This window comes from Xiphophorus couchianus, chromosome 13 (assembly GCF_001444195.1).
Source record: "Xiphophorus couchianus chromosome 13, X_couchianus-1.0, whole genome shotgun sequence".
NCBI classification, from domain to species: Eukaryota; Metazoa; Chordata; class Actinopteri; order Cyprinodontiformes; family Poeciliidae; genus Xiphophorus; species Xiphophorus couchianus.
Window position 1 is genome coordinate 7,531,985 of NC_040240.1, and position 17,394 is coordinate 7,549,378.

The window sequence follows — 17,394 nt, forward strand, 5'->3', positions numbered from 1 at the left end:
TGTGCATTATATTAAGTTGAGGAAAGAACCTGAAAAGCTACAGTTTTATATCGCTCCACTAGATTTAAACAACAATTATGTTGACGCTTCAGAAATTATCAGCAGCAATACAGACAATCATAGGGGTCCTAAAATATTGCGAATCCTGAAAATGTTTTTTGAGAAAAAGGCAAATGAGTGATGACCATTCTTTTTAAGTAATACTGTCTCTAAACAAAGAGAAAGATGTTTTCAAACAGGAAATACATTTTCAAATGTCTTAAAAAAATGTCAACAAATCCAATGGGATAGGCATCTTGCCAGTCCACTTTCATGTCTAACATGCATGAAATGAATGCAAAATTTCTGCTCCATTTCCAAAGAATACATCCTTGCAGACAGAGAGAAAAGAAAAAACACATCTCCATTTAGAGGCTCGCTCGTGCTCCATTCCCCTGGTGATTGAGATAGATTGACAGCACTTAATTTCTTTCTGAGACGGTCTATTCCTTGAAGGTGGAAGGGTGCTATTCCACAAAGAGATCCCTTCCCGAATCCCGGCGGTTTCAAGTGTGCTAGTTTTAGGATCACCGGCTAAATTGGGTCCGGGAAAAAGGTGCTGATGGTGTGGAGAGAGGAGATTTGGCTGCTATGATACCAGAATGGCGGGGGGAATTAAAACACTGTCAGGCTGCGATATATAAAACCTATCTAAGCATCACCAGGGATTTCCTTTACTAGAGCACACGAAGAATAAGCTGAAAGGCGCTAACAGCTGATTTTAATATCTGTGCGGTAACCACATGCAAGCTTGCTAAAAAGCTCTATATGCATTAGACAGGAGATTAAGTTAGAGATCATGCTGGTTAGTCAGCTACGTCCAATCAATAGGATTATAGCGTCACACTGTCAAGTTAGAAATTGGTAATACATTTTAAATCAAGCTCTTAGCAAGATGGGTGGAAGTATTCTTTATATTCTTTATAGCTTCTTGTTTAAAAATGTTATGCTTTCTTGACAAATTGCTATATTAATACATTGAATATCAATCTGCATGAATAAAATGGATAACGAATTTAGTTCCTAAATTTTGTAAAACAAGAAGCTGGGAATAGTTGTGTTATGGTAAGCATGTCACACAACTATGAAGTGTTGCATCATTGCCAACAAGCAAAGGCTTTGATAAAAATCCTTGGCCATCAATAACCAGGCATGATATCCCATATATGTCCCATGTTGCTATGGCGGATGAAGACAAGGCCCAAAGTTTAAGGTAAATTGGATACAGTATTTGACACTATAGTCAAAGAAATGTTAGCTTTAGAAAAATACAAACCGAAACACACGTGTTAGACATATCCAAAAATCTGAGGGAATGAGGCTCAGAGCTCTAAGATGGCATCTATAGTCATATTCAATAAATTAGAATATGTTTCAATAAGCCTCACTTGTCAGATTAAGTCTACCTTTTAGAAATAAGCTTTAAGCAGGTATCAAACATACTTTTGATGAAGCGCATGTTTTTGTGCTGAAAACACTTAGTATTTATTCTGATGTAATATTCTAATGCTAAATGATGAAGGAGGAAAATCATAATAATGATCACAAATAAAGGCTTAAAAGCATATTTATGTGTGTGAAAAATCAATATCGTTTATTTATGACTTTTCAATATTTCTGACTTATTGGATATGAATGTGCATTGCACACTAACTAACTAAGTAACCAAGTTACTTCATTGTAACATCATCTAACTTCATGCAGTCACGGTCAGTACAAAGGAATATTCAAGATGCCATTCTTAACTCTTGCATTTATTTGTGTTCCTCATGTCAAAACAGAAAAAGGAACTGCACTCTTTTAATGCATAGTGCATCTAAAAAAATGGCTACAGCATAGGAGTAGTTTCATTTCACCATACTAGCTAATTCTGCTTGAGTAATAATGTAACATGCTACTCTTACTTCAGTACAAATTCTGGCTAATCAACACACCTCAAGTGTGTTTTAACCATAAATGCACCAGACACACACACACACACACACACACACACACACCCGTGTCTACTGAGATTTATGGTTTATAAACATGCTTCCTGTTTCTAACATAATTTTCCGTCTGCTAATAATAGGCGCACCACATACCCAGAACATTCACAACTATTTATCTGCATATTCTGGATTCCAATGAGGGGAGTTAATATATATTTACTGTGCAGACACACTAGATTGTAGGGAAGTTGAGTAGCAGAAAAAAAAAGTGCACATTTAACTTTGCGTGGGACAAAATGTACAAACAAATGTCTGCAGTAGAATTTGCGATAGACCCCTAATGTTGTACTAAGAGAACCAATATCATGTTTCATACAGATGCATTAGGGTTTTGTTTTTAAATGGATAAAACAACGTTTTAATCCTCGGCACACATGGAAAGCTTTTATCTCTAATTGTACCATCTGCTCTGCAAGAACACATTTTTATAATCCAGGACTGTTGCTTTATGGGGGATAAAACATGTAAAAAATGCTGTGTTTTAAGGGAAGTACATGGAAAAAAATATCTTCCAAAGATAAAGGCTTCAGCAGCAACCTGTGATGTCTGATAATTTCTGCCTTCAAATAGATAACCATTATGGTATTTTCCAGCACCCCCAAAAAACATATATTCGCCTAACATTTACTCAATAAGCAGCAGTTTTCATTTCGTCTTCTCTGTATTTACTGCAAACTGAGCCACAAAACCCAAAGCTGTACGCATGACTGAATTTGTTCAGTACAAATCAAACATGATATGACCAACAAATAACCCATTAATTTGACTGAAGGTAAACAAAGCAGAGCTTGACAGATGTCTAAATTATTAACTTTCTACACAAATACTAAAGTACAGTTTCCTTACATTATTTGTGTTACTTATTTCTTAAGTGTTTATTAGAAGCTTGTGTACCACAAGCAGTGCGATAAGTCAGACTCGAAAGTTTTAAGTGTCTCTGTCTTTGCGACTTTTCAGAGTCAAAACCGTAAGAGTCATCGCTCTGCTTGCACTCTCATGTCCTCAAGGGCCTTCTTCTGCCTAACGCCTGTGATCCTGTTGATCCGGCAGAGAGTCCTACAGGATGAAAAGGATTCTCGCTTTGTGTAGTCTCACTAGGTTAGGCACTCTTGCCCTTGACTTGAATGGAAGTTTTGCCCCGTTAGCATAAAATGTTCAAATGCGAAAGGGATAAAAGACTATATTCTCCTGAGTCTTATGTTTAAAATGTCACACAAAAGCCACAATCAGAAGAAGGAAGGTTGGTGGTCGAGGGATGGCACAAGTTAGCAACAAGATGCTATGTGAGCTGAATGAGAAAAAGATGAATCTTGTTTGCTGGAAGTTGCAATCCTTACCTATAGCTATAGTATATGGATATGTGGATTCCTCTTGAATGTGACAAAGTTTCAAGAGGAAACTTTGAACTATGTTCACCTTATCCTTATCAGGATAAGGTGAACATACCTTATCCTGGTATAAGGTATGGTCACCTGATAAGGATAAAGTGACCATAGTCATCCTCCATGGGAGCTAGAAATGCTACTCTGCTGATGTGTTTTAGCAAATGATCAGGATAATTTCCTTTGCAAGCTTTCCAGGTACATCCCACTAGAGGCAGAAACTGGGAGAGACCTAAATTCCCTTAAGGGACTGCATATATAGCCCATCTGGCTTGGGAATATGTTGTATAGTCTCAGACGGATCACAGGGAGCTAGAAAGAGTTGCTTGGATGAGGTATGTTAAGGTTTCCCTTCTTGAAACTGTGACGTCTGCAACGTTTGTAGACTTTCATAACGTCCATTGACTCTTTTTTAGAGCTTGCTCCAATGGTTGTGGAACCTCGCTGTTCTAATCCAACTAATTCATATTGATTCTAAACAACTTAACAATGAATGTGTGTTTGTATGAGCCTATTAGTATACATTGAACACGCTGACAGCAAAGGCAAACCAATGACAAAGAGCATATTCTTTGACCACTGAACCAGTGCCTGGAAACAGTGTGGGGGTGAGAGGAGCATTACATCATAGGAGCAGCATGGCCTCTCATTCCAAGTTTAATTACATAGCTGGCCTATGCAACCTTCTCATTTCATGTTTCAGTCTAATTGCTGCAAATGCAGGCCGAGGGCTACCTCCGGTCAGGGTGTTTAGTGGGGAAACTAATTAGACAATGTATCCATGATAGGATGACAGTCGAGCTTTGAAAGACCTTTTTTTTCTCAGTGTAAACCCATAAAAATTGGAGTCCTGGCTCTAAGTGCAGTAATTTAGTTTTAGAACATTAAAAGCTGCACAGCTACCACTAGTTTGTCCTTTTATTGTTGTTGTTTTTAAGAATTACTATCAGCCACCCTAACACGTCAATGTGGTTGCAAAATCAAATAGCACCCCCAGTTGGCTGATCCACCAACAGCGTTATCAACAAGGGGTATTAAATAAAAGGTAATTAAGTGCCTTGAATTTTAGTCCATCTGCGAGGAGAACATCACTTTCTATGAGCTGTGTAAAATAACGTATCAAAAGTTAAGAGGGCTACTGCTTAACAAATACTCGCTCATTTATATCTAAGTGTTTTCTTTACGAAAGAGTACAAACTAAACCCCTTTCTGAAAATAAAAAAAAATGTCATCATGCTCCGGATGACTTGTAGAAACAGCGAAAGCATAGCGATAGTGTTTACTTTAGCAATCACAAACACAAGCCAAAAACTTTACTTAAGTTTCAGATCTGTTTCACTCATGAGTAAGTTTTGAAGCGACAAACACAGAGCTTGTTATGAGGAGGCAATATGTTTTCCGTAAGTTTGATTTCGACCCTACTTCTGAAACAGCTCTCCGCTGCTTTGTGTAATAACCAGCTCAGACCGCTGAAGGTTGTATTCAAGTTGTATAAAAGTTTCCAAGTATGTGGTTAAGAGCTTTTTCTAGCTTCCAACTAAAAGAAGTAGTTGGTGATACAATGTCAAAGTGATACAATGTCAACATTTTCAAAATGCAATTTATCAAACACCCAATGCAATCGCGCTTGGACAACACAGACTGGGTTAGCAAAAATAACCCATACTGTGTTTGTATTTTTAAAGTACAGCATACCATTTGTGCAAATCTCTAAATGGCTTGTATTAAATACAAGTTTAAAAAAAAAAGGTGTATGCAACTTTTAAGCTAGTTCGTGAACTTACAAAAAGAGCCAGAAGACATACAAGCCATCTTGATTAGCCTCATGCCATGTCATTCAGAAACACAAGGTAAAGCGTGGCAACAAGCATTGATGACTTGTGATGTGAAAGTTGTGACGACTTTCTACAAGTCATCTGGAGCATGATGACTTTTTTTTTATTTTCAGAAAGGGATTTAGTTTGTACTCTTTCATAAAGAAATGTGATGTCTCTGCCGTAAATACCTGTCTGCCAGCTTTGTACTGTAGGCGTACAGGCCTGTCGGGTTGCAAGACAATCCAGCATCTCTCTGGGATGGATTTCCACCTGTCCCCCTTTTCTTATTCCATAAATACACAAGCAGCAGTCCTGACAGGCCTCTAGACCTGCAGAGCATTTTTTTTCAACCCCCGACAAGCACACACTACTCACACACACATATAAACACATATCAGGCATGGGTACCTACACATGCACCACATTCTGCCAATGGCTTTGCAGTAAACCCATGAAAGGAGAAAACCTTTCATTGGTTTCTTACCTCCAAATGTCTGTGATATTACTTTTCTCTCAACTTTTATTCAAACAGGCAAGCTGGGCACATTCCAAGAACACAGTTTATTCACAGCAACCGCCTGTGGAGATGAGATGCCCTTATTTAAAAGAAACTCCACTTCTTAGTTTTGCCATGAATGTTTCCCCCCCTAATTCCTTAATAAAGATGAGTGTGAATGTGACAGGATTTGTCAAAAATGTAAACTTTTTTGTTGAAAAAAACAAACAAGTAAATTAGTTGTTGTTTTTTTTGGAATCTAAACTTCGGACTATTATTATTTTAGGTTACAAGAATGCATATTAGTTACAGCTGCAATGTCTGGCCCTTTTACAAAACAAACGACTTAAACAAAAGCCCCCAAAATCCCCAAATTGATGCTACTATTGCAAAGCCAGTGAGAATCCTGGGGTTGTATTAGCATCCAAAACAGAAAACTCTTGCACATATGTAATCACACCACGAAGGTCTTTCGACTCCTTCCATCTGCTTTGGCAGAGAACAACCTTTTGCGTTTTGACCTGCAAACTCAAAGCTTCCTTCCCCATAAAGCACAGAAATAGGGGCCAAGTGAATGTGACAGTAGGGTCACTTTGCCGACGAATGAGGCCAGACTGCTAAAGCAGATGAGTTTTCAGCCCCCCTACATTAAATAGTGGAGCTTGCTGCTTGCCTTTCTCTCAAGTGAGCTGGGTATGCTGTATGTGTTCGTGTACAAAAAAAAAGAGAGAGAGAGAGAGACTGTGGATGTTTCAGAGTAGATAACAGGAATAATCAAAAAGAAGAGACGAACAAGGTGTAACGTATCGGTATTGAAAAAGGCAAAGGTGGGAAATGAACGAGAGCTTTAGGAAAGTCATAAAGGTGGGCCATGAATGAAGAGGAAACGCTTGTCCTATCGGTTGCTGAGAAAAAGCAATCATGAAAACACGTTAACTTCAAGAATCCTCTCAGGCCCCTTCTGTATGGCCCCATAAAACAACAGCTTTAGATGCTCTGAATCAATACAATCTGCCAGCTCCTGCTCCTTTTCAAGCCCGGAGGGCCACACATTATGAAAAACATTACATAAAATAAGCAAATATGACTGCCGGGACGCAGTCAGTCACCGACTAGGAGCTCCCCCGTTCGCAAGGCTGCACAGCTTGCAGCACATGAAGTAACAATCATCGTCATTGCCCAGCTAAGTCTTCTCGTTTATCTTTGCACAAAGAGACTTATTAGCAGAGGGGAAAAAAAACTTTATGAATTAACTGTTCTCCGCGCTTGTATTGTGGCAGTTTTTTATCCTGCGCTCGATCAATATTAATCAGAGATTTGAATTATCTCAGCAATTCAAGACAATTAATTTGTCTTGTGTACTTCCACTCCCTGCACCCACCGCCTCACTGGCTGCCTCGACTTACACACTCCCAAGAAACCCCTGTCCTTTTATTTTTTCTGTCAAAAAGACTTAATTATTGCACAAAGCAGGTCTACGGGGCTTTTGATAAGTGTTTTTCTTGTTTCCTGGAAACTTTTCTTCATGGCTAGTGTCGAACCGTGCCCAGTCATGCTCATAGAACCGCCCCGAACCAAAATGGCACTCATTGCAAATATTGACACAGTCACCCGGGGCCATGCCAAATGACTACCGTCCTAGTGATAGAGGCATCTGTGGCTCCAAATGGAGCATGGCACAGCATATGAATAGGGGGGACAACATATGAAACCAAAAAGAGAGATAAGAATTTGCTCATTCAATTCATCTCTGACCTCTTCTTCAACCCTGAGTAACCTAAATTTCCCCTCCAACTTCCTCTTGCTCTGTTGCTATCTAGTGACCTGGGTCTGTGATCACTGATTTGCAGAAAGTTGACAGCAGATCATCTGGATGTGGTGAAGAGAACTCCTAAGCCTATCTGTCAGTGCATGTTACTTGAACCAATGCAGTCAACCACAATAAAAGAATGAGATACCCTTGCCCCGGTTAATATTAATAATAATTATTATTATTATTGTTATAATAATAATAATAATAATAATAATAATAATAATAATAATAATAATAATACACAAATTCTAGCTACGGCTGTATATCAAAGCCAGTACATTCATGGAATTAAAAGAAAACCCGCAAAGCCTTGCAGAAATATAGACGCCACTGGAATGTTTCCACATTTCTTCAAACACCAGCGTGTTTTCTCAATATTTTATGTTATAAACCACCAAAATGCGGTGCAGAGTTGTGAAGTGGTAGCAAAATAGTTAGTAAAACTATTTCTGAATAAAATTATTTGTAATATCGGAAATGCTCCCATGTGCGTGAATGTGTTGCATGTGCCACACTACCCTCCTTAGCAAATAAAATAAAGGAAATAATATGAAATGTTTTTTAAACATCAACTTTAAAAAATCTGAAAAATTGTTACTTTGAAAAATACATTTTCATTCCAAGTAACATCTGCATTTGCATTTTAGCTTTGCCTGAACATCTGTACAACTGCTTTAATAAAAAAAGCAGGCTGAGGTTGTTTGGTTAGCTTTGTTGTTCTGATAAAAAAAAAAAATTCAACTCTCACTAGCTACCAAAATGTTCAATTGTTAAGCAATTTGAAAACGTTTTTCTTCCACTTGACAATTATTCTGCACTTTTTGCTGGATAACTTGTCACATAAAACACCAATAATATACATGAAAGTTTGTGGTCTCAACCAAATGTTGGGAAAGTTTGAGTGAGCATGATTACTTTATCCAGTCAATCCCAACCAGAAGCATCCTTTTAGAATTTATTGAGGTTTGGACAGAAACAATCGGTGTATGGGGCTTAATAATGAGGAGGAGAAAATGGAGGGCAGATGAGCTTGTTAGGGAGGGAACGGGGATAGGGAGGAAATGTGTTTTTGCACATGTAAGAGAGGGGTGTCAGAGGAACAATGGCACAGCGAGCGTGCAGTGATCCAGGCAGGACCAAGCTGTCGCCTGGCTCTTAGTACATATGCACTAGTTAAACAGCCCGCGTGTGTGCACACACACAGCTTGACTCCCCACAGCCACTTTTTTTTTTTTTTTTGTACTGGGATTCCTCCCTCCTGCCATGTGTGTGTGCTGATGAGTGCACTTCATACAAAATACTCGAGCCAAATTGAGATGTGGGAGAGAAAAAAGAAGAAAAAGAAAAAAAGGAAGAGATGCAGGTGAGGAAGAGGTTATGGGGTAAAAGTCAGTGGGAGACACAATGGAGGAGGAAGGATGAAAAAGAGAAGGAGAAAAAAAACAAATTCAGTGCCAGCATTGGTCTGTGACATGTGGGTGGATATTGAAGATGTTATTAGTATCACATTTGCGGGCTTTATAAAACTGCCGCAGAGCTGGCTCATTTTAATATATCTTCAGCTGATATGTGCCACACTGTCATATGTGTTGCACTTCCAGCAGCTGCTGAGATGATGGCGCAGTGATAACACAGCCATTTCGCAGCCCTCTTTGACCCTCCTGCTGTGTTTTAGTCCACAGTTCATTTCATCTCTTTTGCCAAGCTTCTGTGATATTGTTACAGTAATGCACGACACTTAAAATTCAAGAGTGTTAAAGTTAATATTCGGCTTATATATACGGGCTTCCTTTGCATTTGTATTGTAAATATTAATTTTGAAGCACTTCTCTCTTTTTTTACATTTAAAATGTAATGAAAAAAAACATAATAATAATAATAATAATAATTAAGGAATAAGCAGCAATTTATGTGCAACAAGTGCTACAGATTTTTTTTTACACCTACTACTGTTTTGGCTTTTCCCTTCAGGAGTCACCACACTCATCTGTCTTTATTTAGTCCTATGCTCTAGATGCTCAACTAACTTCATAACTTCTTTTGCCTAAATTGAGCTTAAAAATTGAAACCATTCCACTTTTGAGGACTTGGGTTTATAGGCAATGCTTATTCAAGAGTTTTACAAATACACAGAAAAAAAAATCACCATGTTTTCGTGGTTTAATTGATTTCTGCTTATGGCCGTTTGCAACCTTGAGCCTGCACAGGCTATTCCTTGCAACAAGTTAAAGTGGCTTACGTTGCAAGCCTGCAAGACGCCAGCTGGGATTGCGAATGAAGTGCTCCATTTTCATTTTGGACCTTGGTAGAGACTTGAAGAAGAAAATTAGAAGGCATAAAACTGCTCTTCCCAAAAAAAAAAAAAAAGGAAATGAACTCTCTGGAGATTACTGTGGGCAACGTCGGCAACCAGTTTGGCATAGAATACACAAATTCAGCCGAGGGAAACACTGCTCTCATGAAAGGCTTTGTACCTGCCAAGATGGCACATGGTGTAATTCATGCTAAAGAACCGTCCAATAATTCCTACTACTTAAACGGGGATTTACACTCAAAGAGGCTTTTTCTGTTCAAGTTTCATGCTTGTTTTCTTCATTCATTCAGTCTAAGAACTAATTACATGGGAAGACGGTATAAAATTGCTTGTGAGAAGTTATAATTGTTAGACTAAAATGTTTGTCGCTCAATAGGTGCATCAAAATCCACTCTTTTCTGCAAAATGTTTAGCAAACTTTTATCCATTTTACTAAGCATATGTTTAAAACCACCGACGTGTGTAGAGGATAACGCAATCTTTGCAGCATTGCACATTTTAGTGGGTTGGATATTTTAGGTAACAAGATAACATTTTGGTGATAGAAGAAGAGAAAAATAGTGAAGGTAATTATTGTGGGCAAAGTTCTAATGGGAAACCTTCCCAGCTACAGCTGTGTTTCCATCACAAAAGGTCTGCAAGTCTTGGGCACGCAATAAGTCATTAAAAATCATGGCAGCGGCAGAGGTAAACAGTTATATTCATAACTTAGCCGTGACGCTCATTTTCCATCAGCCATCAGAGGAAATGTTGGCGTTGGAGCAACAGTTCCCGCTGTACTTGGGTTGCGGCTACATATGCAGCGTTTTGGTTCAAATTGTAGTTGGTGAGGTTTATGGAACAGCTGCAGATTCAACACGTTCAAATGACAACACGACTTTTTATGAACTGTGCCATGCTGTGAGAGCGCCGGTGGAGTCACCTGCACATTGTCCTAAAAGGACAAAAACAAACTACAAACTACAAGGAAAACTGCTTCTTGCTGTCTTCTTTGTGGGATTTTGCCAGTAGTAGCAACCGGCTGTTGATCACGTGACTCATGATGCAAAAAAAAAAAAAAAAAAAAAAAGTGTTTCCATTGCAGTTCTGCGAAATACATCTTTAGGTCACCTCATCCCAGCCCAGCAACTTCTCATCAAAAAAACTGTTTTATTATTATTATTATTTGGGTAACATTTATTTATTTGACAAGGTGTGCATAAGACTGACATGACACTGTCATAAACATGAAGTAGTACTTATGAATGTTTATGCCTGTTGTCATGAAGTGTCATTCGGAAAATAATGACACTATTAATGTAAAGTCGCTTTAAAAGTTGCATTAAAAGTCCATTAAAAGAGTCAACTTTGCATTACATGGTAAATAATGACACCTTAATGCAAAGTTGGCACTTTTAATGGACTTTTAATGCAACTTTTAAAGCAACTTTGCATTAAAAGTGTCATTATTTTCCGAATGACTCTTCATGACAACAGGCATAAACATTCATAAGTACTACTTCATGTTTATGACAGTGTCATGTCAGTCTTATGCACACCCCTTCAAATAAAGTGTTACCATTATTTGTTTCCATTAAGCAAATTTATTTTCGTCATTTCAATTGACGCAGTTTCATGGTTAATGGAAAAGCAGCTTATGTTGGTGCTACTTTAACATTCAGCAACATAATAATAAAAAAAAGCAAAAATTGGCCCAGGAATGGTTTGAGGTGCACAACAAGTTTGAGGCGTTGACTTGTTGGCTTCCAGTTTTCCCCAGACCTCAATCTGATCGCAGCTCTGACGAGATGTGGGGGACAAAACGGTCCATGGATACCCAATCTCACAACCCACAGGACCTGAAAGATGTGCTGTATCAGCTGTACATCATGCTTTGATGGATAAAAAACAAAACTGTACTCTATTGTCTATCGGTACAGTGAGGATTTTTTACTTTCTCTGGAGTAAAGAATGATGAAACCCCACCCTCACCCACCTATAATATAACTCAAGCTCAAACTCTCCAATAATAAAGAGCAGCGTTGGAAGTGTTTTCATGCTTCTCTGGCCTTTGTCCGTGGTGCTGAACTTGTAACTGTTTCCCTGCAGCCAAAGCCCCTGGATGGTGCATGTGTCGTTGCATGCATAGAATCAGAATGGTGCAAAAATGTGATCTTGCAGGCTCCATCACTTTGAGCAAAGCTGAATCTGGAAATCCCTGCGTCGTCAAAGGTCGTTAATCTCTTGTCTTTTCGGTGTTTGAAGGAGCCTTGGAGGTTTTGCTTGTTAATCACTTTCAGGGAATGCTGGAGCTTTAGTGAGCTCAGAATCAGTTCAACCTCAAAGGGGCGCCTTGCACAAAAGGACATTTTCCTTACCTTGCACAAAAGGTTCATGTACAGTTCTGGAAAAAATAAATACTTAGGAATGTTTTTATTATTCACATTATGCCTTACTTCCAGCGTTTGTCTATGCAAAGGTTCTTCAAGCCAACTAAAGATCTATTCTTTATGTTTAGTGAAGCTTCTTATGATAGTTTGAGGGTAAAGACTTTTTAAGTGAATTGTTGCAGAAAATAAGTAAAACGTGCTTTATATGGGCTCTTGATCAGTTCATTTGATGAACAATAGCAAAGGACCATTATGATGGTTGAGCAAAAAACAAACCAAATCTTTCAGTAGCTCCCTAGTTCGCTGTAACGAGTGGTCTGTGGTGTTGTGGTGGCTGGTGGGTTGTTGATGTTGGAGCCAAAACAGGGTAATTGTTGACAGAAAGCCATGAGAAGTACTATTTGAAGACGCAGCAAACATGTGAAACTAAACCAAAACTAAACTCGTTGCAAAAGGCGGCATGTGGAGGAAAACTAACGTTGCACATCTGCCGCACTGGCAGCAGTTCCTCAACATTGACCATTAGACGTAAGTTGAAAATCCCACCTTTGTCGCAAACCTAAAAACATTCATAGTCTGCTTTGAACCGCCCCTTGCAAAACCTTCTGGAGGCGCCCCTGGCAGAATACTTATATACTCGCCACATATTTTTAGTTGTTGAATGTTGAAAATCGTGCATCGTTTCACTTCACAGCCATGTGTTACTGTGTCACGTGATTGCAATGTCACAAAATAGTTCACTATACGTGGGTACTTGAGCAAAAAAAAACTGGACTCTGATGACCTGTTCATCTGAACTGAACGAGTCGCACAGACGCTGCATACGAATCAGTGAGTCCTGCACAGCCTCCCGCACAACGAGCTTAGGCAGAAAGTTTAACATATCACAGATGGCATTTTAAAGGAACAACAGAAATCCGGCTGAGCAACTCTTTTTTTTCCCCTCCTTTTTCTTTTTAAAATGAACATTAGCAGAGATTCGACGGTGGTCGGGGACGGGAGTTTGAAATAAAAGGTGCGTGAAGAAGGGAGCGCACGCTCAACAGATGGCATGGAGAGGAACAGACAGAGGGAGAGGACGCTCGGAGGCTGCTTTGCACTCCCTTTTCCGCCGCGTCCCAGGTTGTCATTCTCGCTCAGCGTCACGCGGGAGCCACCTGCTCGCCTTCCTAAAGGCGAGCGGTTCTGGAGAGGAGAGCTTTGCACGACGTGCGCACAGGCAGAGCGGCGCTTTGGCGCTACACGACGCGGCACTGCGGCAGGCGCAGACGAACCCGCCGCGATGTTGCAGCTTTCAAAGGGCTTTCTGTTGCACGATCCGCTGCCAGTGAACTCCCCACCCCCTCCATCTCTCCTCTTTTCTCCCCATGCATGCTCTTGCGTGCATCCTCTTTAACATTCAACGGCGGAAGCCGCCCGCTCACTCATACGGGCGCACAGTTGCGCACGGAAAAACCGTTGTAATCAGACAGCGGACGATGCATCCTTCTGCCAACAATTAGTTCCCACCAACTAAAAGTAAAATATATGATTAATATAGAAAACTTAAAACAAAAGGTAGGGTGCAACATCCCTTCTTCTGTCTTCCAAGCGGATGGAGGGGGCGGGGGGGGGGGGGGGGGGGAGGAGTGAGCGTGCCAATGCGTCTAGAAACACTAGAATGGAGAGTGGAAACAGTGTGCGTGTGCGTGCGTGTGTCTGCGTGTGTGCATGAGTCTGTGTGGCCACTGCGCAAAGTTCCAGGTCGGTTTTAGAGGCGAGAATCCTAAAGCTCAATCCCTGCTCTCTCCTTCAGGGATTGAGAATATTTGAGCTGTCAGCTGTCCCACCTGTGATCCATCTTCCATATCACATACTAAAATATAAAATAAAATACAAAAAACAGACGCTTCGATTCATTCCTTGTGACAATCCTATCCAAACAGGCTGAAGCTATTAGCTGGATGCGACATCAAAAATAGGCACGTCCAGACCAGAGTAAATAAACACACACCAGCTAGACAAAGTTGAGTTTTTTCTCTCTCTCTCTCTTTGCCGATAGGCTCACGTTACCTGGTCGCTGTCAGCAGCAGTTATTTGAGGAGGAGGCTATTCCCCGATCGGTTCCGTGGACATAAGTTAAGTTTCCCATCCATGGCACGTCTCAGACGGAGAAGGGGACTATTATTCATTCACGTTTTGCTGCTGCGCCCCACTAATGTTCTCCGTGAGGCATCCCACTTCATCGAGTCCAAAGAGTAGAAGAAAAGGGAAAAGGAAGAAAGTATAAATGGAAACAAACAATCTAAACAAAAGGTTAAAGGAAAATCTAAATTCCTGAAATCATAAAAATAAAGAAAAGTGGGCACAGATCAAATGAAAGAACGGAACAGAAAACAAACAAACAAAAATGAGGGGCAACGCAATCCAAAAAAAAAAAAAAAAGATCAACTAAAAAACGATGTTACTGTAGATGTCCAGTTTTGTTTTAAAAAAGCGTAAATCCACGTGATATAATCTCCATGGTTTGGTGCAGGGAGCCGCACGACATATTCCAAATTCAGAATAAGCAGCACCGCAGCAGCAGAAGCAGCAGCAGTGGAATAACGGGGTGGTTTTTTCTCTTTTTTCTAACGATGCCCGATACTCCAAGTCCAAAGAGGCTCTTCATTTAAAGCAGACGCCGAAACAACAGAGAGGGAGCGAGTTGGACGCGAAAGATGAAATCACCAAAAAAAAAAAAAAAAAAAGCATTATATCTCACTCCTCCATTTCTTCCTCTTCTTCCTCCTCCTCCTCTGCGCGGTGGGATGAGATGTGTCGCCTGCTCTGGCATTCGGGATGAGGATCCACAGGCAGCGTCTCGCAGTCGGGCATCTGGCTCCCCTGCAGTGTCTTCTCGCTGCCCTCTCCGCCGGGGATCCGTCAGGCGCGTTCACGTCGCAACTCCCCATCCCCTCCTCCTCTTCCTCCTACTCCATCCTCCATCTTTCTCACCCCCTCTAGCTAGCACACACGCGCGCGCACCCACCCGTGCACACAAACACACACACACACACACACACACACACACACACACGCACACACACACACATTCTACCTCTACTGACGTCAGCCAACAAAGTATAGCTACATGATGTCAAATTCCACAAGCTCTCAAAAGGACAATTCCGCTTTTTTTTTTTGTAACATCACGTTTGATTTTCTTTATTTGGACACCAATACATGACATATCATGCCAACATCTCTGCAAACAGTTAATGTGATTAAAAATAAAGACAACCCGCCATGTCTCGTGAACTTTTGGATATTGAATCATACCCCAACACAGTGCAAACATTGTGGGAAAGCAGAAAATGATTTTCGAAATTCGTTGAAAATTTCAAATCTTAAAAGTGTGGCGGCGTGTTATTTTTAGTAAAGAATAATTTACTTTGATATCACCACGTCAAAACCAACATGATCAGTTGGCTTACAAAGTAATCTAAGTAGTAACTACAGTCCCACCTGTGCGTAACCTGGTTTTAATATAAATATACCTATTATATGAAGGCCTTAGGAGGAGTAATTAAACAACAATAATGAATAAGCATTCATTATTACCAGGCAGACAAGGGAGAAAGTTATGAAGAAGGTTAAAGCAAGGTTAGGCAATAAAGCAACCAAGAAAAAGAAACATAATTCAAAAAGGAAAGAGGCATAATGGCCAACCTAAAGTGAAAGACTGGAGAAAAAGAATGTTAATCAGAGGAAAAATAAGAGGCAAAAAGTAAGTTGGGCCTTTTGCCCAAATTACTGCGATACACATTTCAAGTGGGAGAACCTGTTGGCAGGACTGTTCTCATGCTGTGGGGATGTCAAAACAAAGAGAAGAGGTACCGTCCAAAAATATGACTTTTGTGCAACGGAGACGAGATGGAAGGCAATTTTTAATGAAAGCAAAAAAATAAATAAAATAACAAATCTTCAGCAACATGTTTGCTTTGTCTGTTGTGACAAAACATGCATGTTGCTTTGTCACAACAGACAAAGCAAACATGTTGCTGAAGATCCTCTGATCATGAGAGCAGAGCTGAACGTTTTCTTGCTCACATGCAAAGCACTACTTGTTGCAGATTAACTGCAGGTTTTGTTGCGTTAAACAGATGTTGCTGCTTTCCAACTGTCACCCCGAACTGTTTGAAAACTGAGACTTTTTCAAATGGATAACTTTTTCAACTGTTGGCATAATGAACTTAAATTGACTGCACTGAAATATATACACGAATTAACAAAACATACGCAACTGAACTAAACTCTGTTTTGAGAGTCTTGAAATGGCATGTGTGGTGAAGTGGAACCATTTCAGTAAAATTGAATTGAATAACCCTGAATACATAATCCTCACACAGAAATACGGGGATGGGAGCATCAAGCTGCTGAAATGCTTCCCCACCCCGATAGAATGTTACAGCTACAGACAAATGACATTAATCAAAATAATTTATTTGCTAGAATGACCCTAGAATGGTTGGGTTTTGATTTTTGGCAGACGACAGAGACCTTTCCTTTGGAGCAGTACGGACAGGCGGGGTTTGGTTTGTTTATAGTACTTGAAGATTTGAATTGATTTTCTACTATTTTTGAGGTTGTTCGTTTTTTTCGTGTCGTTTTTGTTGCATTAACTTCCTCAGTGGCTTTGTGGGAAATGTAACTTGTTGTTCCTTAAAATCTTTGTATTTTTTAATCAGTCTTTTTATCAGTCAAAGTGCAGATTCCACGTCACACAGAATACATGTGGAAAGCTGGTAGAGGGAGACATACACAAAAGAATAGCTGCTTTAATTGCAGTGATGTCGTGTCTCATAAAATCCACTGAAATTTGTGGTTGTAATGGGACAAAATGTGAAAACGATCAAGGCATATGAAAACTTTTGTTAGGAGTGACTCTTTTTTTTTCTCTTTTGGGAATGAACCCCCTTATTCAAAATTTCAAAATTCTCACACCACCATTTTTTTGTTGTTGTGGTTGTTTGTTTCTCCCTTTGCATTCTCTAGACAGTGGATGATCTGATTAGACTTTGGGGCGCCATTGCTGCATATATTTGCATAAGGATGAGAAGAAGTGATGGTACATTAGTCAACTCAAGTGGTTCTTTTGACGGCTCGGGTGTGAAGGAGGAGCCACAGCAGCGGAGCCCAGCTCCGCAAGTGT

General features: G+C 40.0%; 1 protein-coding gene across 1 annotated transcript in view; it reads right to left on the reverse strand.

Moving 5' to 3' along the window:
• Positions 1–15,096, reverse strand: part of adgrb2 (adhesion G protein-coupled receptor B2) — a 270,453-nt gene extending 255,357 nt beyond the window's left edge. The window contains exon 1 of the mRNA XM_028035469.1: positions 14,274–15,096. The gene's annotated coding sequence lies outside the window, so the exon portion shown is untranslated. The remainder of the gene's footprint in view (positions 1–14,273) is intronic.
• Positions 15,097–17,394: the final 2,298 nt, after the last annotated feature.